The 25,958-nt window shown below is 42.9% G+C and overlaps 1 pseudogene and 1 gene segment (V, D, J or C); one reads left to right on the top strand and one right to left on the bottom strand.

Moving 5' to 3' along the window:
- The first annotated feature begins 8,793 nt into the window (after positions 1 to 8,793).
- LOC311603436 (immunoglobulin heavy variable 3-30-like) overlaps positions 8,794 to 25,958 on the top strand; it is a 97,357-nt gene continuing 80,192 nt past the window's right edge. The window contains exon 1 of the V gene segment in view: positions 8,794 to 8,854.
- Positions 13,317 to 13,868, bottom strand: LOC311603387 (phosphoglycerate mutase 1-like; annotated as a pseudogene). Its single transcript has one exon. The product of its transcript is annotated as a phosphoglycerate mutase 1-like (transcript).

The raw sequence follows: 25,958 nt of genomic DNA on the forward strand, positions 1-25,958 counted from the left end.
CTGATGCAGCAGCATCTTTACGTAGGATGGTGCACATTCTCTTGTACCCTGTCCTTTATGGGCACCAGACAGAAGCCACACCTACCTGCACCAGCTCTGGGTTACACTTTGCATGCTGCATTTCTCCTGAGCACAAGGCTGGTGCCAGGGGCTCCAACACAGCTCTGTGAGCTTGCACACTAGGGAGCACATGCTCCAAGGCTCTGTTTCACCACGCCTTCTACCGTCAAACACAGGCTGACCTCAACTGCTCAGCTTGTCCCAGCCTCAGGCAGCATGTGGATGCTACAGAGTCCTGATTTCCCTGCCTCTCCTTCCTCTCCCATGCCTGGCTTACTGGTATGAATTTCATGTCCAGAGTTTTGGTGTAATGCCTGAGTCCTAAGGAACGTGAGTGGGAATATATTTTAATGGTGTGGGAAGATTTTGACTAGAACATAAAATTATATTAAGTTTAAAATATTAATTCTGATCATTTCAACAGTGATTCTAGGCTTAATCTTTGCAGCTGCACACTTAGTATGTGCTAATGGATTATTTGATTGTTTCACCGATATGGATCAAGAGGTGGCTGGTACAGCTAGAGATGCAAGATGTTGTAAATGGACTCAATGCTCACAGAAACAGTCACTTAGGAAGGGGTTTACTATATGAAGTATAATCCTGCACCGTGATAAGGAACTAAAGTCAGGCCCTTCATGAACAGGAAGAATCTGACTGTGAAAGCAACACCAGGAGTCTAAAGGGCTTTGTCATTGCTCTTCCCTGGAGGCCTGGACTGTGAGAGCCCTGGCTGGTCAACATGAAGATTAACCTGAATAAAATGAGCCTGACTGGATCCTGAAGCAGCATGGGCCCAAGAACAGCATTTAGTCATCAAAGGAAACTGAGTGTGTGGACTTGAAGTGACAGCAGAGCAAAGCAGTGACCACAGTGGTGTGACTCATGCAGTGTGATGACAGTGGCTAATTATCTGTGGTGTTCCCTGAAGATAGTTTTTTTTCCATTTATTTATTTAATCACTTTACAACCTGACCCAAAACACTCCTTCCTCTTTTCCAAGTCCCACCCTCATTATTCAACTTACCTTTCTGTAAGAAACAGAAGTCTCTTGCCTGCTAAAGATCACCCAGGAGGTGGAAAAGTTTAAAAAATAGAGACTTTGGTTTTTGGTTTTTTTTTCAGGTTGTATTTTTTTTTACAGTTTTTTAAATTAATTTATTCATATTACATCTCAGTTGTTAGCCCATCCCTTCTATCTTCTCATTCCTCTCTTCCTCCCGCTTCCCCCCCTACTCCCCTCCCCTATGTCTGTGACTGAGGGAGACCTCCTCCCCCTGTATATGCTCATAGGGTATCGAGTCTCTCCTTGGTGACCTATTATCCTTCCTCTGAGTGCCACCAGGCGTCTCCATCCAAGGGACATGGTCAAATATGGGGCACCAGAGTTTGTGTGAAAGTCAGATCTCCTTCTCCACTTAACGGTGGAGGATGTCCTGTCCATCGGCTAGTCTGGGTAGGGGTTCGAAGTTTACTGCCTATATTTTCCTTGGCTTGTTGCCATAGTTTGTGGAGGACCCCAGGGCCCAGACCCACCTGTAGTTTTCCAGGACCCACTGGGTCCTTCTATTTCCTCATTTTCCAGGCTTCGGAGCTCTGCTCCTGACATAGATGACCTCTTATAGACTCTGCCCAGCAGGGGATTGGGACAGATACTAGGACTCCCCTACAGAAGCTGGGCAAAGATCTGTTAGTTTTGTGGAAGAGTTGGGGGAAGGAAGGACAGGGATGCAGGGAGTGTTTGTCAGGAGCTCCACAAGGAGACTCTCAAGGCTGGCGGATCTGTACCCAGGGGGCTTCAAAAACTCATGCACCAACCAAGGACATTGCAAGCAGGGAACCTAGATGTCCTGTTCAGATGTAGCCAGTGGACAGCTCATTCTTCACATAGGAACAGGAACAGGAGATGAGCAGACTGCCTCTGACATTAATTGTGGTGCCTGCTATTTAATCAACTGCCCCTTGGGTAAGAGGCCCTGTGGGAACACAGAGGAAAGGGATGCAGGGTATCCAGAGGAGACCTATAGAGAGTGTTCAGAATGTAGGGAGAGAGGACCCCACCTGTCAGAGGTCTATGGTGGAGGAATAGTGTGGAAGAAGAAGGAGTGTGGAAATGGGAAAACAAGAGTGAGGGGATTACAGAGCATAATGTGAATAAATAGGCGTGTCCTATCCAGAAGACAGCACCGCACAGCACTCCTTTGCGTGCTCCAAGCCTTACATTTTTTCCACCCTTCCTGAGAATCTTCTGCATTTTGGATGAACTTGGATGAATCTGGAAGTCTTTATATCAAACAACATAATGAAGATTGGGAAGAACAAACCTGCCTGTTCCTGTCACATGCAGGAAGTAGATGGTGTATGTGTTAGGGGTTTGGGCTTCTTTGTGTAGGTTTTAAAACTAGAACTGGAATGCTAGGAAGGAAGATTTCTTAAGTGAGTGGCAAGGATGAGCAAGGGCAGGGGAATAATGGTGATGGGAAGGCAAAGGTGAGGTGTGGTGAGAGAAAGGGATGAGTAGCAGGGAAACAAGACAACTGGAGAAATAAGACCAAAATCAGAGTAAAAATCAACTGAAGGTAAAAGATACATTATTATATAAAATTGGGGAAATGACATCAAGCCTAACATAAAGACAGTGATGTGCTGTCTGAAGTAAAGATGGAAGATGAGAATGGTGGACAGAATTTGAAGAAATCATGGGGAGAACAGTTGCAAAACAACTTAGTTTGCTACAAATAAGAATGTCTGCACTGCAAACACTGAGTGGAAGGCAGGAGGTGACAGAAGGATGAAGTATTTTCAAACCTCCTATGACATGAAGCGTGCTCTCTCAGAAATGACATTTCACGTGTTCTCATCAGAGAGAAGGAATTCTTATAACATCTCCATTCAATACGACCCTGTCCAAGAGCCACACACAGAGAAACCATGTACAGTCCATACAATATGAAAGACTGAGCTAACATATAGAGGGAGAGATGAATGGGAGGCAACAAGGGATGGGATAACACTTGAGATTTAATATGAAATAATTAATAAAATATATTTTTAAAAAAGAAAAGAAAAAAACACTGTGTGATGAGCTATTTAATTTCACATTTGTTCTGGAAAGGCATAGCAGTATATACGCACAGCATGTTGTCTGCATGTGCACAAAAGAGAACTAAATAAAGTATGTGAATCCTTAACAATGGAAAGCTACATAAAGAGAAACCATTCTGTGTTAACTTCTGTAACTGTCATCAGTCTTTGATGCCTTATATCAGCTCTGAGCACTGCTTCCTGCCCAGGTACAACAACATAGCCTGCTACAGCAGGAAGACATGCAAATGAGGCTTCTCTGTGCCCATGAAAAACAGTCCTGCCCTGACCCTGCAGCTCTGGCAGAGGAGCTCAGCCCTGGATTCCCAGATCCTCCCATTCAGTGATCAGCACTGAGCACAGACCACTCACCATGGACTTGGGGATCAGCTTGGTTTTCTTTGTCTTTATGTTAAAAGGTAATTTATGGAGAAGAGATGCTGTGTGCTGTGTGGACAACAGAAAGAGAAACATCGTGATTGTTTTCTAACCAGTATTCTCCATGTTTTCAGGAGTCCAGTGTGAGGTGAAGCTGGTGCAGTCAGGGGGAGGCTTGGTACAGCCTGGAAAGTCCATGAAACTCTCCTGTGCAGCCTCTGGATTCACATTCAGTGACTATGGAATGCACTGGGTCCGCCAGGCTCCAGGCAAGGGGCTGGAGTGGGTTGCCGTCATTAGTTATTATAGTAGTTACATCAACTACGCAGATGCCGTGAAGGGCCGATTCACCATCTCCAGAGACAATGCCAAGAACACCCTGTACCTGGACATGAACAGTCTGAGGTCTGAGGACACAGCCACATATTACTGTGCCAGACACACAGTGAGTGAATGACACTGAGAACTCAGACTCAAACCTCCCTGCAGGGAGCTGATGATCAGCAGGGGGCGCTGAGAGCACACAGAGCTCTGAGTGACAGAGAGTTACAGCCTCTTCAGAGTCCTGAAGGCCATGGAGTGTTTATGCCTGGCAGCTGCTCTGAAGAGACTCAGGATAGGGTCTGTGGGGCTGGATGCAGATGCCCTTCCTGTTCGCTTTATCTCTTGGATCTACAGAACTGATGACTCAGGCAACTGATCAGGGTTGAGAGAAGAATGAAGAAAGCAAAAAGGGAGCCCAAGGTTTCTTCTCCTGGGACTGAATGTACCATGGCCCAAGAGGAGAATTTAAACTGAACACAATTTTCCTATGGCTGAGGCTGTAAAAAATGACTTCTGCCAGAAACTGATGGGGGTTCCTAAAAGCAGGCTCTTTGATCTGTAGACAGGCCTCCTTGTGGAGATCTCCAGTAAGCTAATGTAAACTTAGACTTGGGTAGAAAAGCCCTGAGTCTGCTATTTATTTGCAAATCTACAAGGAAATAAGGGGGAGAGAGAGAGAGAGAGAGAGAGAGAGAGAGAGAGAGAGAGACAGACAGACAGACAGACAGACAGACAGACAGACAGACAGACAGACAAAGAAACAGAGACAAAGACAGAGACAGACAGAGAATAAACAGCTCTCACACACATACATTCAATGGAAAAGGTGGATGAAGTTAGACATCTCGAATTCAACTGAAGTCAAGTTTCAAATTCTCAACACAGTTTATTGTTGGCGACTGTACTTTCTCTTAGAAGGAATTTCTTCTTGCTGTGGCACTGGACGTTAAGCACAGATAATAACTGACTACACAATTTTCTGAAGGTGATGAGCTAACATGATTTCCATAATGCATTTGTTTCTTCATTTATATTTCCAAAATAAGTAATGTATTAACATGATATTTTATATCATCTTGTATGTTCTTGTGTGTGTGTGTGTGTGTGTGTGTGTGTGTGTGTGTGTGTGTGTGTTTGTGTGTGTGTGTGTGTGTTCTTTTAATATCTCTATTGTGCAAGTGGGCTTACCTTGCCAGGTCAGTAACTATGGTAGCTCACAGGACCTAGGTAATGTTGATAATTATGTCTCTCCTCCAGTACTTGGCAAAGTACCTTCCAAAATTATGAGAGCCAGACAGTATAAATGAAGCTTTGAGGTAGTTACTAGCTTGTTATCTCCCTATTCTCTGACTCAAGTGCTTGCTGGCTTAAGCTGAAGAGTCTTGGTGTCAATATGGAGAGTATACAGGACCATGGGAAGTTCCCTGAACTACTTGGGCATAGATTGTATCTCACTAGCCAACATCTCAAAAAAAGGAACTGAACTGTTTCTAATACTAGTGTTACTGTTTCCTAGGATGACATGTCTGGATGGGGCAAAGTCGGCTGTTAAATAATAAGTAACTCCACCTTTGTCTGTGAGTATACATGTATGTATATATTTATAAATATTTCAGAAATCATCTGGATTAGTAGGTATGGGATACAGTGTGAGTTCAAACTGTACTTCCCTACAGAACAGTCTAGACAAGCACAGGGCACATCAGATTTCAGGAAGCTCGGGACTGACGATCGGCTACTCAGGTCACGCCTAGGGCTGGTTAATGTGGCCATTTGTGGTTTCTGCTTCTGTTTAATAATCTTTCCAAGACCCTTCAGGATATCTTTTTTTTGTTTTTTTGAAAATCTCAGAAAGTGTACTTTTTAACACCAAATTATGTTCCTATGGAAGAACTAGTTGTCCATTTCACAGTTTCCCTGCTGTTGGTGAACATGGGAGGGCATACAAGTCAGGATCAGCATATATTAACAAGTGTCTCTAATTCTGAAAAGTTGTGAGTGAGAGATATGTGAGACGGCTTAGGGAAATTTAAATCATCTAGGAATCATCATTTATTTTGCTCACTTATGGAATAAAAACCATACCTCACCAGAATTAACAATCTAAAGATAGGGTGGAAAATGAGAGGCTCTCAGTTTCAGATGGCAAGTGCAATTGTCTCCAACAATAAGGTACAATTAGCCTTGATTTTCACAGATTCCATGTTTGCACACTCAGGTACCACAGACAAAACTTTAAAATGTCTAGTAAGACCTCTATCCATGCTCCTTTTACCTGTTTGACTTGGATAATTTTTTTCACAATTCGTAGTTTTCCTTAAGCAATATCTTTGGGGATTTATTGTCTTTAAATCATTCAGCCATGTAGTTCATACTTTTCTCCATATTTGAGGATTTCAACATATGCACAATAAGATAGTCAAATATCTACCATATTGTCCCCTTCAGCTACTCCATGTCTTCCAAAAAATGAGCCTCTTCCAACTTGAAGAAGTTATCCAGCCCAGTAACCGCTGCCTACGTGTGCACATGTGTGCAGAGCCAAGTGCTACAGCATAGGAAACTTTCTGGTGACCACACCCTGAAGAGGAGGATTCTCCCTCCCCAGGAACTGTCCACTTACAACAGCTTCTCACTACGAGTCAAGGCCTAGAAAAAGTTCACCCTATGTATACTGAGTCTGTAGCTGGTTTGGTGGTAGGTACGGCTTACACAGACACCAACCGCCAAGATGAGGTCAGAATTGTGATAGTCCTGTCCAGTCCAGAACACAGCACTTCACAGCGCTCCTCACCCATGCTCACATCATACATTCTTTCCTCCTCCTCCTCTTCTTGTCCTCCCAGCCTTGGAAGAAGATGGATGAAACTGGAAGACTTTATATCAAACAACATAATGAGGATTGGGAATAGCAAACACTGCCTGTTCTGTTACATGCAGAAAATACATTGTGTGTGTTAGGGGTTGGGCTTCTTTTTGTAGGGTTAAGTCTAGAACTGGAATGCTAGGAATGGAAGACTCTTTCAATGAGTGGAAAGGGGGCTGCAGCCAGTGGAGTAATGGTGATGGGAAAGCAAAGGTGAGGTGTGGAGAGAAAAGGCGATGATTAGGAGGGAAACAGCAAATAGGATGTGTCTCCATAGCAAACAGTGAGCAGTTGACAGGTGGTGAAAGGGAGGACACATTTGCAAGACTGCTACACCATGAGGACAATGTTCTCTCAGAAATGAGTTAAACTGAGAAAAGCCCATAGTGTCCTCATCACAGAGATAGAACTCTGAGAACCTCTACAGGCAGGTTATCCTAGAGACTATGAGGGAGGAACCATACTCAATTCAGGAAGTTGGAAAGACTAAGCTCTTGTATAGAAACCAAACTGTGAGTTTTGTATTCCATTTAAATTTCCAATTATACTGAAGAGACATAATACACAAAATGTTGGGTGTGTTTGTACAATAGAGAACTATATAAAGTAAGATGGATCCCTAACAATTGAATGCTGCATAAATAGCAACCACTGTGTGTTAACTTCTGTAACACTAGTATTTGAGGTCTTATATCAGCTCTGAGCACTACTTCCTGCCCAGGTCCAACAACATAGCCTGATACAGCAGGAAGACATGCAAATGAGGCTTCTCTGTGCCCACAGCCAGCCCTGCTCTCACCCTACAGCTCTAGCAGAGGATCCCAGCTCTGTATTCTCACATTCAGTGATCAGCACTGAACACAGACTTCACACATGGACTTGGATTCAGCTTGATTTTCATGGTCCTTATTGTACAGGGGAAATGACATTATCTGTGTTGTGTGGACATGAAAAAGGGGGGAATTGTTTTTGTTGTAGCTTTCTGACCAGCATTCTCCAATATTGCAGGCATCCAGTGTGAGGTGAAGCAGGTGGAATCTTGGGGCAGCTTAGTGCATGCAGGAAAGTCCCTGAAACACACCTGCAGTGATTGTAGCATGAAATGGGTCCTCCCAGACTTCAGGGAATAGTCTGGAGTGGGTCACATACATTGTTGTTGGAGATGATCTTATCCACTATGAATACACCATGAAGGGCCGATTCAAAATCTCTAGAGACAATGCCATGAACACCCTGTACCTGGAAATGAACAGTCTGTGGGCTAAGGGCACAGCCATATTTTACTGTGCAAGAAACAGAGTGAGTATTACTGAGAGCTCAGCCACAAACTTCCCTGCAGGGCTCTGATGACCAGCAGGAGGCGCTGAGAGCACACAGAACTCTGGTTACAAAAGAGACCTTTGTTCACACAGGCATAAAGGACTGGTCTCCTGTATTTCAGTGCTGCATGTACATATCTCAGTTAGGGATTTTCACGACAGGTATAGAATGTAGTAGTCCTTGACAATTTCAATAGTGTATTGAGATTTCTCTTTGCCCTGAGAGAAGAACAACACATGATCATCTCCTTAGATGCTGAAAAACCTTTTGAGAAAATTCAACACCCATGCATGTTAAAAGTCCTGAGAGAGCAAGCATACAAGGCACATACCTAAACATAATAAAGACAATATACAATGAGCCTATAGCAAACATAAAACTAAATGGAGAGAAACTTAAAGCAATTCTACTAAAATCAGGGACAAGACAAAGCTGTCTACCCTCTCTCTAGCTCTACAATATAGTACTTATGTCCTAGCTAGAGAAATAAGACAACTGAGGAGACCTTAACAATGGGAAGCTGCATACAGAGCAACCGGTCTGTGTTAATTTCTATAACTATCATCAGTCTTTGATGTCTTATATCAGCTCTGAGCACTGCTTCCTGTCCAGGTCCAACAACATAGCCTGCTACAGCAGGAAGACATGCAAATGAGGCTTCTCTGTGCCCATGAAAAACAGTCCTGCCCTGACCCTGCAGCTCTGGCAGAGGAGCTCAGCCCTGGATTCCCAGGTCCTCCCATTCAGTGATCAGCACTGAACACAGACCACTCACCATGGACTTGGGCATCAGCTTGGTTTTCTTTGTCTTTATTTTAAAAGGTAATTTATGGAAAAGAGGTGCTGTGTGTTGTGTGGACATCAGAAAGACCAAAATGGTGACAGTTTTCTGACTGTATTCTCCATGTTTTCAGGAGTCCTGTGTGAGGTGCAGCTGGTGGAGTCTGGGGGAGGCTTGGTACAGCCTGCAAAGTCCATGAAACTCTCCTGTGCCGCCTCTGGATTCCCATTCAGTAGCTATGGAATGAACTGGGTCCTCCAGGCTCCAGGCAAAAGGCTGGAGTGGGTCGCATACATTAGTCCTAGTAGTGGTACCATCTACTACGCTGTTGCCGTGAAGGGCCGATTCACCATCTCCAGAGACAATGCCAAGAACACCCTGTACCTGGACATGAACAGTCTGAGGTCTGAGGACACAGCCACATATTACTGTGCCAGAGACACAGTGACTGAATGACACTGAGAACTCAGACTCAAACCTACCTGCAGGGAGCTGATGATCAGCAGGGGGCGCTGAGAACACACAGAGCTCTGAGGGACAGAGAGTTACAGCCTGTTCAGAGCCCGGAAGGACTTGGAGGGCTGGATTCTTGTGTTTGACCTGCCTTCCATAGAGATTCTCTCAACAAGTACAGTGTAAAGCAACACTTGAATTGTCCAAATGTTTACTCAACTTTCAGCTTCCCAATGTGTTATGTGTTTTTATAGTGTTTTTCTCTTTGTATGTCTACATATGTCTCTGTTTCTCTCTCTCTTTCTCTCTATGTGTGTGTGAGTCTGTGTGTGTGTGTGTGTGTGTGTGTGTGTGTGTGTGTGTGTGTATGTGCACATGTTGACATGTCTTCTTCTATCAATCTACTTGATAATTTTGAAAAGAAGTTCCATCACATGGCCTGGATCTCAGCATCTGGCTAGAATGGCTGACTAGTGAGTCCCAAGGATCATACTGGTTAAAAGTACCATAGGTGGGATTACTTCTTGACTACCACACCTACCTCTTTTTGTACTTATGAAGCACCAAACTCTGGTCTTTGTTCTTATGTGCTAACAACTTTAAGCACAGAACAGTTTCCATAGACCATAGATTATTTTAAAATGTAGAACAAACTCTGACTTGAGAAATCTACAGAGCATCCCAAAGAGCACATGTGATTCTTTGTGGGGACCAGGATCAGATCCTGAGGAAGCAAAAGACCCTTGAGACTGTGGAAGCCAAAACTCAGAGCACAGACTTGGTAAGACTCCCTGGCTAGGGACTGTTTGAGGTTCTGACCCGACCTGCGGGGATTCGACTAAAGCTCAGGTGAAGATTCACCTGTATGTGGGACAAAATACAAGACACGAAGAAAGAGAGCAATACCGAACAATGATCAAACTCTCAAACTTTATTTTTCAAGGGCAGTTTTTATAAGGCAGGAGACAGGGAAGCTTATTGCTATGGCAACCCAGCTGCTAGCTATCTCAAGACACAGGGAATTCCAGGCAGAGTCATAACATTCTGCCATACCGAATATTTTCTTCTAGCTTTATCTAGTCTAACTGATAAACCACAACAGGATGGCTCCATCTTAGTCTTATCTTTAATCTAACTGTCGAACCAACACAGGGTCAGCTGGTTTCTGGAAAATGACAGACTGCTGGAGAAATAGAAACCTAAAGGTGCAAGTTCTGACAAAATGACTGAACACTGGCCATATGGACTACTGTCCCAAACAGGGTCCAAGTTAGATCCAACAGGGAAATCAGGCAGGGCCTGTGACCATGAAACCAGATGGCCTTCAGTCTCTCCATCATCCTCACACAAACCATACACAACAGCGCCATTCAGAACCAGCTGTGGGGCTCTTAGTAAAAGGTGTGTGAGGCTCCAACACTGAAAATTGAGGCCAAAGTAGGTAGTGATAATGACTGAGCTTGGGTTAGCTTCTAACAGCTCCTGACCACTCAATGGGTCGCGTTTCTTTTCTTCCTGTCTAATTATTTGTTATAGTTTTATTTGCATAGTTCCCCCAGTATTGAAAGAGCATGATGAATTTCCTTTTAATATATCAATACCATTTCTTTCCTCTAGGATCCTAAGGGTCTTAACTTGCAAAGATGCCCCAGAACATGATGTTAAGGACCTGTGGCTCATTCTGAGTTGGGTTCTTCATCTGAGGCTCAGAAGTAGTCCGGTGTGGCTCCTAGAACCAGAACAAATCATTATTCTCCACGTCATTCTGGGATCATGTGGATGTTGTCACTATATTTGTAGGAAGCATTGGAAGCCGAGGATGATGATTGCTACATCAAAGAATGCTGCACCAGGACATGATCTAAGTGTGTCAGTTTGCCATGGATTTGCGTGCTCTATGGTGACAGCATAGCTGTGGCTGCAATACATTGATTTCTGGAGAAACAGAGGAATGGGCTCTGTATTAGTGGCTTTGCCACGGAGACAGAGATCTGGAAGATGAAGATGAGAACCATGGCTGCTTCTACAAAGTATTTCTACTATCTTTGTCTAGGTCAGGCGGTCTGGTCCATTGAACTCTGTGAGGACCTCAAAGGGAGGTGAGGCATTAACATCAGGCCCATGATGACTTCCTAGCCAAGCTGCGCTAGTGAATTCTGGGTACCTCAAAACTGTGGTACAGACAAGCTGATGCCTGGGACTGATATTTTTGTTGTTTTCTCTCAATTTCTCACAGACCTTGATTAGCAGGTTCTAAAATATTTGCTAATCCATATTTTCTGGGAGACGAACACCAAAGTTCTTTTTTGAATATATATTTTATTAATTTATTCATATTATATCTCAATTGTTATCCCACCCCTTGCATCTTCCCATTTACCCTCCCTTCCACTTTCCCCCTACTCCCCTCCCCTATGACTGTGACTGAAGGGGACCTCCTCCACCTCCTGTATATGTTTATAGGATATCAAGTCTCTTCTTAGTAGCCTTCTATCCTTTCTCTGAGTGCCACCATATATAGACCATATAGGTGACTGAAGCACGAGCCAAGGACAATGCATAGACTGGACCTAGGCACCTGCACAGATGTAGCAGATGGGCAGCTCTAGTATTATGCAGGTCCCCTAGGAAGGTAGTGGGAGGCTGTGTCTGATATGGACTCTGCTCTTGATTTTGATCACCTCCATTAGGCGGGGCTGTCTTGACAGGCCACAGGTGAAGAAGACATCCTTAGTCCTGATGTGATTGATGAACTGGGGTGGGTGGGTATGGGGAGCTGCCTTGTTCTGGGAATAGGGGGGATGGATGGGAGAGAGAAAGGCAAGTTTGGACAGGGAAGAGAGGAGAAGAGAGATGGAGCTGTGGTCAGGATGTAAAGTTAATAAATACATGCTTTTAATTATTACTAAAATAAAAAAGGTAGCAAAAGACAAACCTCAGTCACCTGGAAGTTAACCTGGAAAGTGTCCCTGTGCTTCCTTTTATCCTGCCAGGACCCTCCCCCAATGCAAAGCAGCCCTCAGCCTCAGGCTGAAAGCCCAGGCCTAGCTGTGAAGCCCCATGTCCTTCTCACTGGAGCCTCCATCACAGCATGGCTGTCCTGCAGCTGCTCCTCTGCCTGGTGATCATTCCAAGCTGTAAGTGTTTCAGGGCTTCAGGAGAGGGAGCTGGGCATGTGCTCTATGGGATGTATGACTGATGGCCTGACATGTGAACAGGGTTCCACTACAGTACTGGAAAATACTGAGCAGAACACTCGGAGTTAGACATCCCAGTCCTAGTGGCACAAAACTCTCACATACAGGCAGGTAGTGATGAAAGTTACTTTTTCATTAAAAATAGGGATTTGCATGTTCTTGTTTTTTCTAACTCTCTTCTTGCTGGCTGTTCCCCATCTATGTATCTCTCTTGCTGTCTGTCTCACTCTAGCTTACTCTCCCATGTCTGTTACTTGCTTACTATTCTCCTTGGGCCAAGCCCAGTACTCTTTTTTTTAAGTGAAGTTTAATTTGTTATTACAGATGACATCATGATTTTTCGTATCTTTTACAATCAACAGGGCATTCAAACTCACCAAGGCAAGAGAAGAATCTATCAAGGAAATGCAATCTGTATAACCTACAATAAACATACAGAAAAAATCAATTTCCAAAAAATTGTCAGTATAACCTGATTATTATTTCTTAAACAATCCTCAGGAAAGTGTAATCATGCATTTCCCTGATTGTTTCCTAAGCAGACTCTTAGTAAACAAAGGACTGAGGAAACTGTGATCACTAGCTCTCACCTCTCCTGGTAAGAGGAGCTGTCCCTGCATGAGAATCAGGAACCTGCACCATCAAAGGTGTTGCTCTGACTAGAATCTATGAAGGGAGTGGGTGCAGGGGATAGAATACTAAAATGGAAATGGGAGCCACAGGGCCCCATCTGCAGTGACAAGTTAAAGTTAAGATCCTGAAGATGTAGTCAGTGTGACAGGTGTGGGGAAGGACGCAGTAGATATGAAATGGCAGGCAGGCTGTTCTGGAGTAGTAGTCAGCCTCCTTGCCTTCACTTCCTGACCTTGGTCTTAGCAGCCACAGCTTCCATAGCTTTGTGCATGGTTTCCTCATCTCCCAGGAACAACATGGGCTTCATGGGCTTGAAGTCCTTGTCCAATTCATAGATGATGGGGATGCTGGTCAGCTGGTTCACCTACATGATGGCCTCTTCTGAGGGACCCTCCACATACTTGACAATGACACGAAGGCTGTTAGCATGGCCAGCAGTCAAGACCTCCTTGATCTCAGGGACAATTTCTTCATTCCAGAAGGTAAGTGCTCTGTCAATAGTGTCGTTCAGGCTCTCACAGGAAGGTAGCTGGTCCTCAGTAAGATCTGAGTACCTGCGGTCCTTATTGGTGTTGCTGTAGAAGGGATGATCCCACTACACTGGATGTGATAGCACATGGTAAGATTGCCTCCTGATCTTCACGTGTGCCTCACCATGCATAGCAACAGTTTCTGCTTTATTAAGACCAGTTAGTTCTCCATAGTGTCACTCATTGATGTGCCTCTTCCTGACAACAATCAGCCACATCCGGTCAGTGGCATCCAGATCAGTTCATAGGGTCCAATTGCTCTCTTCTTCATGAAAGTAAAGATGTCATATTCTTAGCCAGCATCTCACAACATCTGCCCTCTGCACACAGCCTCCTCTTGGCCAGCTCTGCTCAGGTTGGTGTTGTGTCTGCTCTGAAGTGGTTCTCAGGTTCCAGGCACTCTTGACATGCCAGATCATCACTAGCTTGTAGGCAGACACTGGGCAGGAGATGTGGAGTAACTCAATCATATTCAAAACAAAGGAATATTAAATGTCCTAGAATCACTTAAAGAAATGTTCAATGTCCTTAGTCATCAGAGAAATGCAAATCAAAATGACACTGTGATTCTATATTACAACTATCAGAATGGCTAAGATCAAAGGCTCAAGTGAGAATGTGGAGATAAGGAAACACTCCTCTGTTGCTGGTGGGTATGCAAACTTGTGCAACTTGGCACTTTCTCAGAAAATTACCAACAGAAAATTACCTGAAGACCAAGATATACAACTACGACATTTGGTCAACTATGTTCATAGTGGCTTTATTTGTAATAACCAGAAACTGGAAACAATGCAGATGTCCCTCAACGGAAGAAGGAATAAAAAAATTTGCGGACGTGCACAAAATGGAATACTATTCAGCTATCAAAAAAAGAACATCATGGGCTGGAGAGATGGCTCAGTGGTTAAGAGCGCCACCTGCTCTTCCAGAGGTCCTGAGTTCAATTCCCAGCAACCACATGGTGGCTCACAACCATCTATAACCTTATCTAACAGATTGCAAGAAATGGAAGAACGAATATCAGGACTTGAAGATACAATCGCACAATTGGAAACAATCATCCAGGATAATATTAAATCTGAAAAGTTCCTGACACAAAGCGTTCATGAAATAAAAGACAACATGAAAAGACGAAACTTGAGAATAATAGGGATAGAGGAAAGAGAAGGTAACCGACTCCACAGCCCAGAAAATATCTTTAACCGAATAATAGAAGAAAATTTCCCCAATTTGAAGAAGGAGATGCATACGAACATACAAGAGGCCTACAGAACACCAAATAGAATAGACCCAAAAAGAAAATCTTCCCGCCACATAATAATAACAACACAAAATATACAGAACAAGGAAAAAATATTAAAAGCGGCAAGAGAAAAAGGACGAGTAACATATGAAGGCAAACCTATCAGAATCACTCCTGACTTCTCAGCAGAGACCATGAAAGCCAGAAGGGCCTGGACAGAGGTTCTGCAAACGCTAAGAGAACACAGATACCAGGCAAGACTACTATATCCAGCAAAATTATCAATAACCATTGGAGGTGAAGACAAGATATTCCATGACAAAAACAAATTCACACAATACCTAGCAACAAATCCGGCTTTACAGAAGTTACTAGAAGGAAAACTCCACCCCAACCGGTCAAACTACAACCAAAAATACATAAGAAATAAATAACTACACCATTGCAAAATCACAAATTCACAAAAACTCGATTGTTATAAATACCAAAAATGAAGGGACTTACCAATCACTGGTCATTAATATCTCTCAACATTAATGGTCTCAACTCTCCAATAAAAAGACACAGACTAACAGAGTGGATGCATAAACACGACCCAACATTCTTCTGCATTCAAGAAACACATCTCAACCACAAGGACAGACATTGCCTCAGAGTGAAAGGTTGGGGAAAAATATTCCAAGCAAATGGTCACAAGAAACAAGCTGGGGTAGCTATTCTAATATCTAATAAAATAGACTTTCAACCAAAATTAGTCAAAAGAGACAAGGATGGTCACTTCATACTTGTCAAAGGTAAAGTCAACCAGGAAAACATCACGATTTTGAACATCTATGCTCCGAATACAAGGGCTCCGACATTTGTAAAAGAGTTATTAACAAAGCTTGCCCCATTCATCGATACCCACACATTAATAGTGGGAGACTTCAACACCCCACTTTCACTCAAGGATAGGACTTTGATTTCAAAACTAAGCCGGGAAATAACTTCATTAACCAATGTCATGAATCAAATGGATCTAACAGATATCTACAGAACTTTCCACCCAAACGCAAAGGAGTATACCTTTTTCTCAGCACCCCATGGAACGTTCTCTAAAATTGATCACATAGTTGGTCACGAAGCAAACCTCAACAGATACAAGAAGATTGAAATAATACCTTGTATCTTATCAGATCACCATGGTCTAAGGCTGGACTTCAACAACAATAGAAATAACAAAAAGCATACCAACACGTGGAAACTAACCAACTTTCTACTTAATGACACATGGGTCACGGAAGAAATAAGGGAAGAAATAAAAGACTTCCTGAAATTCAATGAAAATGATGGAACAACATACCCAAATTTGTGGGACACATTGAAAGCAGTGCTAAGAGGAAAATTCATAGCACTAAGTGCCTTTAAAAAGAAAATGGAGTCATCCCACATAAACAACCTAACAACACATCTGGAAGCCCTAGAAAAAAAAGAAGCAGAAACACCCAAGAGGAGTAGACGCCTGGAAATAATCAAACTCAGAGCTGAAATCAATAAATTAGAAACAAAAACAACAATCCAAAGAATCAACAAAACCAAGAGCTGGTTCTTTGAGAAAATTAACAAGATAGACAAACCGTTAGCCAATCTAACTAAAAGACAAAGAAAAGCTATCCAAATTAACAAAATCAGAAATGAAAAGGGAGACATAACAACAGACACCGAAGAAATACAAAGAATCGTAAGGACCTACTTCAAAGACATTTATGCCACAAAATTTGAAAATTTAAGGGAAATGGACAAATTTCTCGACCGATTCCATTTACCAAAATTGAACCAAGACCAGATAAACAAATTAAATAGCCCTATTTCGCCTATAGAAATAGAAGCAACCATTGATAGTCTTCCAACCAAAAAAAGCCCAGGGCCAGATGGTTTCAGCGCAGAATTCTACCAGTCCTTCAAAGAGGAGCTAATACCGATACTATTCAAGCTATTCCGAAAGATAGAAATGGATGGAATATTACCAAACTCCTTTTATGAGGCCACAGTCACATTGATACCTAAACCCCACAAAGACCCAACAAAAAAAGAGAATTTCAGACCAATTTCTCTTATGAACATTGATGCAAAAATACTCAACAAAATACTCGCAAAGCGAATACAACAGCATATCAAAGACATCATTCACCATGACCAGGTAGGCTTCATTCCAGGAATGCAGGGATGGTTTAACATACGGAAATCCATCAATGTAATCCACCATATAAACAAACTGAAAGAGAAAAACCATATGATCATCTCTTTAGATGCAGAAAAAGCATTTGACAAAATCCAACACCCATTTATGTTTAAAGTTCTGGAGAGATCGGGAATACAAGGCACTTTTCTAAACACAATAAAGGCTATATATAGCAACCAATAGCCAACATTAAATTAAATGGAGAGATACTCAAGGAAATCCCTCTAAAATCAGGGACCAGACAAGGCTGCCCACTTTCCCCATACCTCTTTAATATAGTTCTTGAAGTTCTAGCCAGAGCAATAAGACATCAAAAGGAGATCAAGGGGATCCAAATGGGAAAGGAAGAAGTAAAATTATCCCTATTTGCAGATGATATGATAGTGTATATAAGTGACCCCCAAAATTCCACCAGAGAACTCCTACAGCTGATAAACACCTTCAGCAAATTGGCAGGATACAAAATAAACTCAAAAAAGTCAGTAGCTTTCCTATATACAAATGACAAACAGGCAGAGGAAGAAATTAGAAAAATTACTCCCTTCACGATAGCCACAAGCAATATAAAATATCTAGGAATAACCCTAACCAAGCAAGTGAAGGATTTATTTGAAAAAAAACTTTAAACCTCTGAAGAAAGAGATTGAAAATGACATCAGAAGATGGCGGGATCTACCTTGTTCATGGATTGGAAGAATCAACATAGTAAAAATGGCCATCTTACCAAAAGCAATATACAGATTCAATGCAATCCCTATCAGAATACCTACTAAATATTTTGAAGATATTGAAAGAACAATTCTCAACTTCATATGGAGAAACAAAAAACCCAGAATAGCAAAAACAATCCTTTACAATAAAAGATCCGCTGGAGGAATCTCCATACCTGATCTCAAGTTGTACTATAGAGCAACAGTAATTAAAACAGCATGGTACTGGCACAGCAATAGGCTAGTGGATCAATGGAATCGAACTGAAGACCCAGAGATGAATCCACACACATTTGCTCACCTGATTTTCGACAAAGAAGCCAAATCCATTCAATGGAAAAATGACAGCATCTTCAACAAATGGTGCTGGTCTAACTGGATGTCTACATGTAGAAAAATGAAATTAGACCCCTATTTGTCACCATGCACAAAACTCAAGTCCAAGTGGATTAAAGACCTCAACTTAAAACCACAGACATTAACCCAGTTAGAGGAAAAAGTGGGGAAGAGTCTGGAACTCATAGGCACAGGAGACAACTTCCTGAACAGAACACCAACAGCCCAGGCCTTAACATCAACAATTAATAAATGGGACCTCATGAGGCTGAGAAGCTTCTGTAAGGCTGGTGACACTGTCAAGAGAACAAAGCGACAGCCTACAGACTGGGAAAAGATCATCACCGACTCTTCATATGACAAAGGTCTAATATCCAAAATATATAAAGAACTTAAGAAATTAAACACCACCAAACCAAATAACCCAATAGAGAAATGGGGCGCAGAGCTAAACAGAGAATTCTCAACAGAGGAATATCAAATGGCTGAGAAACACTTAAAGAAATGCTCGACCTCCTTAGTCATCAGAGAAATGCAAATCAAAACGACACTGAGATTCCATCTTACACCCATCAGAATGGCTAAGATCAATAACTCAACTGACACCTCATGCTGGCAAGGGTGTGGAGAAAGAGGAACACTCCTGCATTGCTGGTGGGAATGCAAACTAGTACAACCACTTTGGAAAGCGATCTGGTGCTTTCTCAGAAAAATGGGAATAGGGCTTCCTCAAGACCCAGCTATTCCACTCCTTGGAATATACCCAGAGGATGTACTACCACACAACAGGGACATATGCTCAACCATGTTCATAGCTGCCTTATTCATAATAGCCAGAACTTGGAAACAACCTACGTGTCCCTCAACAGAAGAATGGATAAAGAAACTGTGGTACATTTACACTATGGAATACTACTCAGCTATTAAAAACAAGGAATTTCCAAAATTTGTGGACAAATGGATTGAACTAGAAATTGTCATAATGAGTGAGTTCACACAGAAGCAAAAAGAGCTAAATGGTATATACTCACTTATATCGAGACACTAGCCCAAGGTGTACGTCCCCATGAAAAACTGTACCTACCAGAATAATGGGTAAGAGGGGAGGACATCCTATTGAAACTTTAGGTGTGAGAAGCCTGGGAGAAAGAGGAAATGGAAGGATCCAGTGGGTCCTGGAAAACTACAGGCGAGTCTGGGCCCTGGGGTCCTCCGCAAACTGTGGCAACAGCCAAGGAAAAAATAGGCAGTAAAAACCTTGAACCCCTACCCGGACTAGCCGATGGACATTCTCCACTGTTGAGTGGAGAAGAAGATCTAACTCTCACACAAACTCTGGTGCCCCATATTTGATCATGTCCCTTGGATGGAGATGCCTGGTGGCACTCAGAGGAAAGATAATAGGTCACCAAGGAGAGACTTGATACCGTATGAGCATATTGAGGGGGAGGAGATCCCCCTCAGACACAGACATAGGGGAGGGGAGTAGGGGGGGGAAGTGGGAGGAAGGGAGGGATGGGAGGATACATGGGATGGGCTAACAACTGAGATGTAATATGTATAAATTAATAAAAATGTATTAAAAAAAAAAGAAAATTAAATGGATTACTGATTCCTTTACATTGCAGTAATTTGATTTAATAAAGTCATTAAAAATGAAAAAAAAAGAAAATTAAATGGATTACTGATTCCTTTACATTGCAGTAATTTGATTTAATAAAGTCATTAAAAATGAAAAAAAAAAAAAGAACATCATGAAATGTGCAGGCAAATGGATGGAACTGGAAAAAATCATCCTGATTGAAGTAACCCAGGAGGACACACTTGGTATATACACACTTGTAAGTGATATTATCCATAAAATACAGAATAACCATATTATAATACAAACACCTAAAGTAGCTAATTAACAAAAAGGACCCTAGGGAGGATGCTTAATTCTCACTCAGAAGCACAAAGAGAATAGGCTCTGGAAACATCTGAAGAGAGGTAGCAAGATGGGAGCCTACCATACACGTTCTCTGAAAGACTCCATCAAATACCTCCAGAAGCTGAAGTAGAGAAGCTGATTCTCACAGCCAAACTTTGACAGAGCACAAGGAGTCATACAGAAGTGTGGGAGTGAGGATAGAAGGACCCAGATGGTACAGGAGCTCCACAAGAAGACCACCAAAGCCAACCAGACTGAGCCCAGGAATGAGGAGGTGGCAGAGGCTGATGCACCAAAAAAAGTCTATAGAGAGGACATAGGCCCCCTGCTCAGATGTAGTAAATAGGCAGTTCAGTCTCCATATGTATCCTTTATTAAGGGGAGCAGGGACTGTCCCTGATATGGACTCTGTTGCCTGCTCATTGAGCACTTCCCCCAGACTCGGTGCCTTGCCATGCCACAGAGGAAGAGGATGCAGTCAGCCCTGATGAGAACTGTTAGCCTGGGGTCAGTTGGTAGTGAAAAAGAGATCCCTGTTGCTGGGGAACACAGGAAAGGCATAGGGAAGAAGAAGGGAGGGTGGGACCAGGAGGAGATGAGGGGAGGGGGTTACAATTTGTATGTAAAGTGAATACATTTTAAATCATAAATGTAAATTTAAAAATCACAGACATGGGTCCTTGATCATTTAAATCATAATGTTTAATAAAATATTATGCGGGGGATCCAAGATGGCGGCGTGCAGTGTGGACCGTGTTTGAAAGCTCCAGCGAACAATTCAGGGAATTGCACAGATTTCTGAGCCAGGAACACCAAGGTCCCCACACCACGGCAGCAGAAGTGCTCCACGGTTCGGAGGGACCAGGGTGCGGAGGACCTGCCTGCCCCTGCACACAGGAGGAGCGAGGACTTTCTCAGATCAGAGCGGCGGCGGCAAGAACAGCAGCCCCCACAGCGGCTCCGGCAGCGCCAGAGGCGGTGGCTGAGGTTTGCAGCTCAGAGCCTTCCAGTGGAGGCGATTAGTGAGGTGAACAGTGGAAGTTGCTGCGGGAGAGGGGACCCTGGACAGGATTTGGGTCTTGTGGTGCCTTGAGACCCAGGCTGGACTCAGTGGACGGTTCAGCCCCAGAGTCCTGGGTTTGCTCAGTGAGCTGTGCTGTGGAGAGGCTGGCTCGGCTCGGCTCGGCGGGCAATTCTGCCCGAGGCGCAGCTCCCCTGCTGTGACGCAGGCTGGGCGGAGAGCCGCCTTCCACCCTGAGCTCTGGCTCAGCGCAGACGTGGTTTTCCTGCTGTGCCGCGCGAGCAGGGAGAGCGCTCAGTTATACCCTGGGTGCTTGCTCAAGCAGCCTTGGTTTTTCCGGCTGTGACACAAGCTGGGAGGTGAGCCAGCTTCCAACCTGGGCTCCGGCTCAGCGCGCAGGCGCAGTATTCCTGCTGTGACACGAGCGGGGCGGAGCGCTCAGTTATACCCTGGGTGCTTGCTCAAGCAGCCTTGGTTTTTCGGCTGTGATGCAAGCTGGGCGGTGAGCCGGCTTCCACCCTGGGCTCCGGCTCAGCGCAGACTTAGTTTTCCTGCTATGACACAAGCGGGGCGGAGCGCTCAGTAATACTCTGGGTCCTTGCCCAGCGCAGCATTGGTTTTTCTGCTACCACGCAAGCTGGGCGGAGCGCTCCCTTCTACCCTGGGTGCTTGCTCAGCGCGGTCTCAGTTTCCCTGCTGTGACACAAGCCTGGAGAAGTGCTCACTTCTACCCTAGGTGCTTGTGCAGCACTGCCACAGTTTGCCTGCTGTGACGCGGGCTGGGTGGGGCGCTCAGTTATACCCTGGGTGCTTGCTCAAGCAGCCTTGGTTTTCCTGCGGTGACAGGGGTCGGGCAGAGCACTCACTTCCACCCGGGGTGATTGCTCAGTGCAATCGCAGTTCTCCTGCTGTGACAGACGGTTCAGGCTCTGAGAAACTAGCTGAGCTCGCCACGTGGCTCGGGCCCAGTATCTCTGGCGGGAATTGGCAAGGGACCCAAAAGGTTCTGGTTACCTTGGCCTGACCCAACGAACATTCAGAGACCCAGAAAGATTGCAGGATCCACAGCAAAGAGGAGCTGAGGATCACTGGCGGTGAGAGCCCAAAACTACAGGGCTAACCTCCTGCCATCCACACCAGTGAAGTATCAGGGCTTCCAGCCTACGGAAATCGTGAGAAAACAAGTGAATCTATCTTCAGACTCCATCCACTCAACTCTGGAAGTTACCCAACAAAAACAGAGACGGCAAGATGTCTAAGGGACAGCATAAAAGCATTCGCAAAAAACCCCAAAACAACATGGCATCTCCAGCTCCCAGCTATCCCAAAGAAAACAACCCGGAGAACTCACATACAATGGAAACACAAGAAAATGACCTCAAAGCCTTAGTAATGAGGATGGTATCGGAGGAAACAAATAAAATTATAAATCAGATGCAGGAAGAAGCAGCGAAGCAGGTGCGAGACATAAAAGAAGCACATAGAGTAGAACTGGAAAATTTTCAGGAAAACATAAGCAACCAGACGAAAGAAATTAAAAAATCTGTTCAAGATATGAAGATGAAAATGGATTCAATGATAAACACACAGACAGAAGAAAAACGAGAACGTGAGGCCTCAGAGAAGAAGGTGAATGACACAGTGCTGAGCCTCTCTAACAGAATCCAAGAGATGGAAGAGCGAATCTCAAGTCTAGAAGATACAATCACAGATCTTGAAGCAACCAATAAAGAAAATGCCAAATCTGGAAAACTCCTGACACAAAACATCCAAGAAATTAAGGACACCATGAAAAGAAGAAATCTGAGGATAATAGGCATTGAAGAAAGAGAAGATATCAGACTCCAAGGCCCAGAAACTCTTCTCAGCAAAATTATAGAAGAAAATTTCCCCAATCTAAAGAAAGAGATGCCCATAAACATACAAGAGGCATACAGAACACCAAATAGAATTGACCAGAAAAGAAAAACTGCCCGCCACATAATAATCAAAACACAAAACATACAGAACAAAGAAAAAATATTAAAAGCTGCAAGGGAAAAGGGCCAAATAACATTTAATGGCAAACCTATCAGAATTACACCCGACTTCTCAGCAGAGACCATCAAAGCCAGAAGGGCCTGGACAGAGATCCTGCAAACCCTAAGAGACCACAGATGCCAGGCCAGACTACTTTACCCAGCAAAACTATCAATAACCATTCATGGAGAAAACAAAATATTCCATGACAAAACCAAATTCAAACAGTACCTATCCACAAATCCAGCTTTACAGAAGGTACTAGAAGGAAAACTCCATCCCAAAGGGTCAAGCTACAACCAAAACTACCCAGGAAATAGATAACTATACCATGGCAAAAACACAACTAAACAAACGCTCAACTGAAACCAACATCAAAATTAAGACTCTTAATAGTAACTGGTCGTTAATATCTCTCAACATCAATGGTCTCAATTCTCCAATAAAAAGACACAGACTAACTGAATGGGTGCATAAACAGGATCCAACATTCTTATGCATCCAAGAAACACATCTCACCCATAATGATAGACATCACCTCAGGATAAAAGGTTGGAAAAAAATATTCCAAGCAAATGGACACAAGAAGCAAGCAGGCGTAGCCATTTTAATATCGAACAAAATAGATTTTCAACCAAGATTAATCAAAAGGGATGAGAATGGACACTTCTTACTCATCAAAGGTAAAGTCAACCAAGAGGACATCACAATTCTGAACATCTATGCTCCCAATACAAGGGCACCCACATTTGTAAAAGATCTGTTAAAAAGGCTTAAACCACACATCAAGCCCCACACAATAATAGTGGGAGACTTCAACACCCCACTCTCACTGAAGGACAAGTCATCGAAACAGAAACTAAGCCGAGATATAACATCATTAACCAATGCCATGGGTCAAATGGACCTAACAGATATCTATAGAACCTTGCACCCAAATAAGAAAGAATACACCTTTTTCTCTGCACCCCATGGAACCTTCTCCAAAATTGATCACATCGTAGTTCACAAAGAAAGCCTCAACAGATACAAGAGGATTGAAATCATACCTTGTATCCTATCAGATCATCATGGGCTTAGGCTGCAATTCAACAACAACAGAAATAACAAAAAGCCTACACATATGTGGAAACTAAACAACACTCTGCTAAATGACACCTGGGTCAGGGAAGAAATAAAGAAAGAAATCAAGGAGTTTCTGAAATTCAATGAAAATGAAGGAACAACATACCCAAATTTGTGGGATACACTGAAAGCAGTGCTAAGAGGAAAATTCATAGCACTAAGTGCCTTTAAAAAGAAATTGGAAGCATCGCACATAAACACCTTAACGACACAACTGGAAGCCCTAGAAAAAAAAAGAAGCAGAAATACCCAAAAGGAGTAGACGCCTAGAAATAATCAAACTCAGGGGTGAAATTAACAAATTAGAAACTAAAAAAACAGTCCAAAGAATCAACAAAACCAAGAGCTGGTTCTTTGAGAAAGTCAACAAGATAGACAGACCATTAGCCAAACTAACTAAAAGACAGAGAGACAGTATTGTAATCAACAAAATCAGGAATGAAAAGGGAGACATAACAACAGACACTGAAGAAATACAAAGAATCATAAGATCCTACTTTGAAGGCATATATGCCACAAAATTTGAAAATCTAAGGGAAATGGACGATTTTCTTGATCAATTTCACTTGCCAAAGTTGAGTGAAGAACAGATAAACAAGCTAAATAGTCCCATTTCCCCTACAGAAATTGAAGTAATCATTGATAGTCTCCCAACCAAAAAAAGCCCAGGGCCAGATGGCTTCAGTGCTGAATTCTACCAGACCTTCAAGGGCGAGTTAATACCGATACTCTTCAAGCTACTCCAAAAGATAGAAAGGGATGGAACATTACCAAACTCATTCTATGAGGCCATAGTCTCATTGATACCTAAACCTCACAAAGACTCAACAAAGAAAGAGAATTTCAGACCAATTTCTCTGATGAACATCGATGCAAAAATACTAAATAAAATACTTGCAAAACGAATACAAGAGCACATCAGAGATATCATTCATCATGACCAAGTAGGCTTCATTCCAGGCATGCAGGGATGGTTTAATATACGGAAATCCATCAATGTAATCCACCACATAAACAAACTGAAAACAAAAAACCACATGATCATCTCTTTGGATGCAGAGAAAGCATTTGATAAAATCCAACACCCATTCATGTTTAAAGTTTTAGAGAGATCGGGAATACAAGGCACTTTCCTCAACATAATAAAGGCTATATATAGGAAGCCAATAGCCAAAATCAAAGTAAATGGTGAGATACTCAAGGAAATTCCTCTAAAATCAGGAACAAGGCAAGGCTGCCCACTCTCTCCATATCTTTTCAATATAGTACTCGAAGTTCTAGCCAGAGCAATAAGACAACATAAGGAGATCAAGGGTATTCAAATGGGAAAGGAGGAAGTCAAATTATCCCTATTTGCAGATGATATGATAGTCTACATAAGTGACCCTCAAAATTCCACCAGAGAACTCCTACAGCTGATAAACACCTTCAGCAAATTGGCTGGATACAAAATTAACTCAAAAAAGTCTGTAGCCTTCCTATACACAAATGACAAACTTGCAGAGGAAGAAATTAGGAAAACTACACCCTTCTCATTAGCCACAAGTAATATAAAGTACTTAGGAGTTACTCTTACTAAACAAGTGAAGGACCTGTTTGAAAAAAATTTCAAAACCCTAAAGAAAGAGATTGAAGATGACATGAGAAGATGGAAGGATCTACCTTGCTCATGGATAGGGAGAATTAACATAATAAAAATGGCCATCCTACCAAAAGCAATCTAC

This window comes from Acomys minous (genome assembly GCF_964271855.1).
Source record: "Acomys minous genome assembly, chromosome: 8".
In the NCBI taxonomy this organism is placed as follows: domain Eukaryota; kingdom Metazoa; phylum Chordata; class Mammalia; order Rodentia; family Muridae; genus Acomys; species Acomys minous.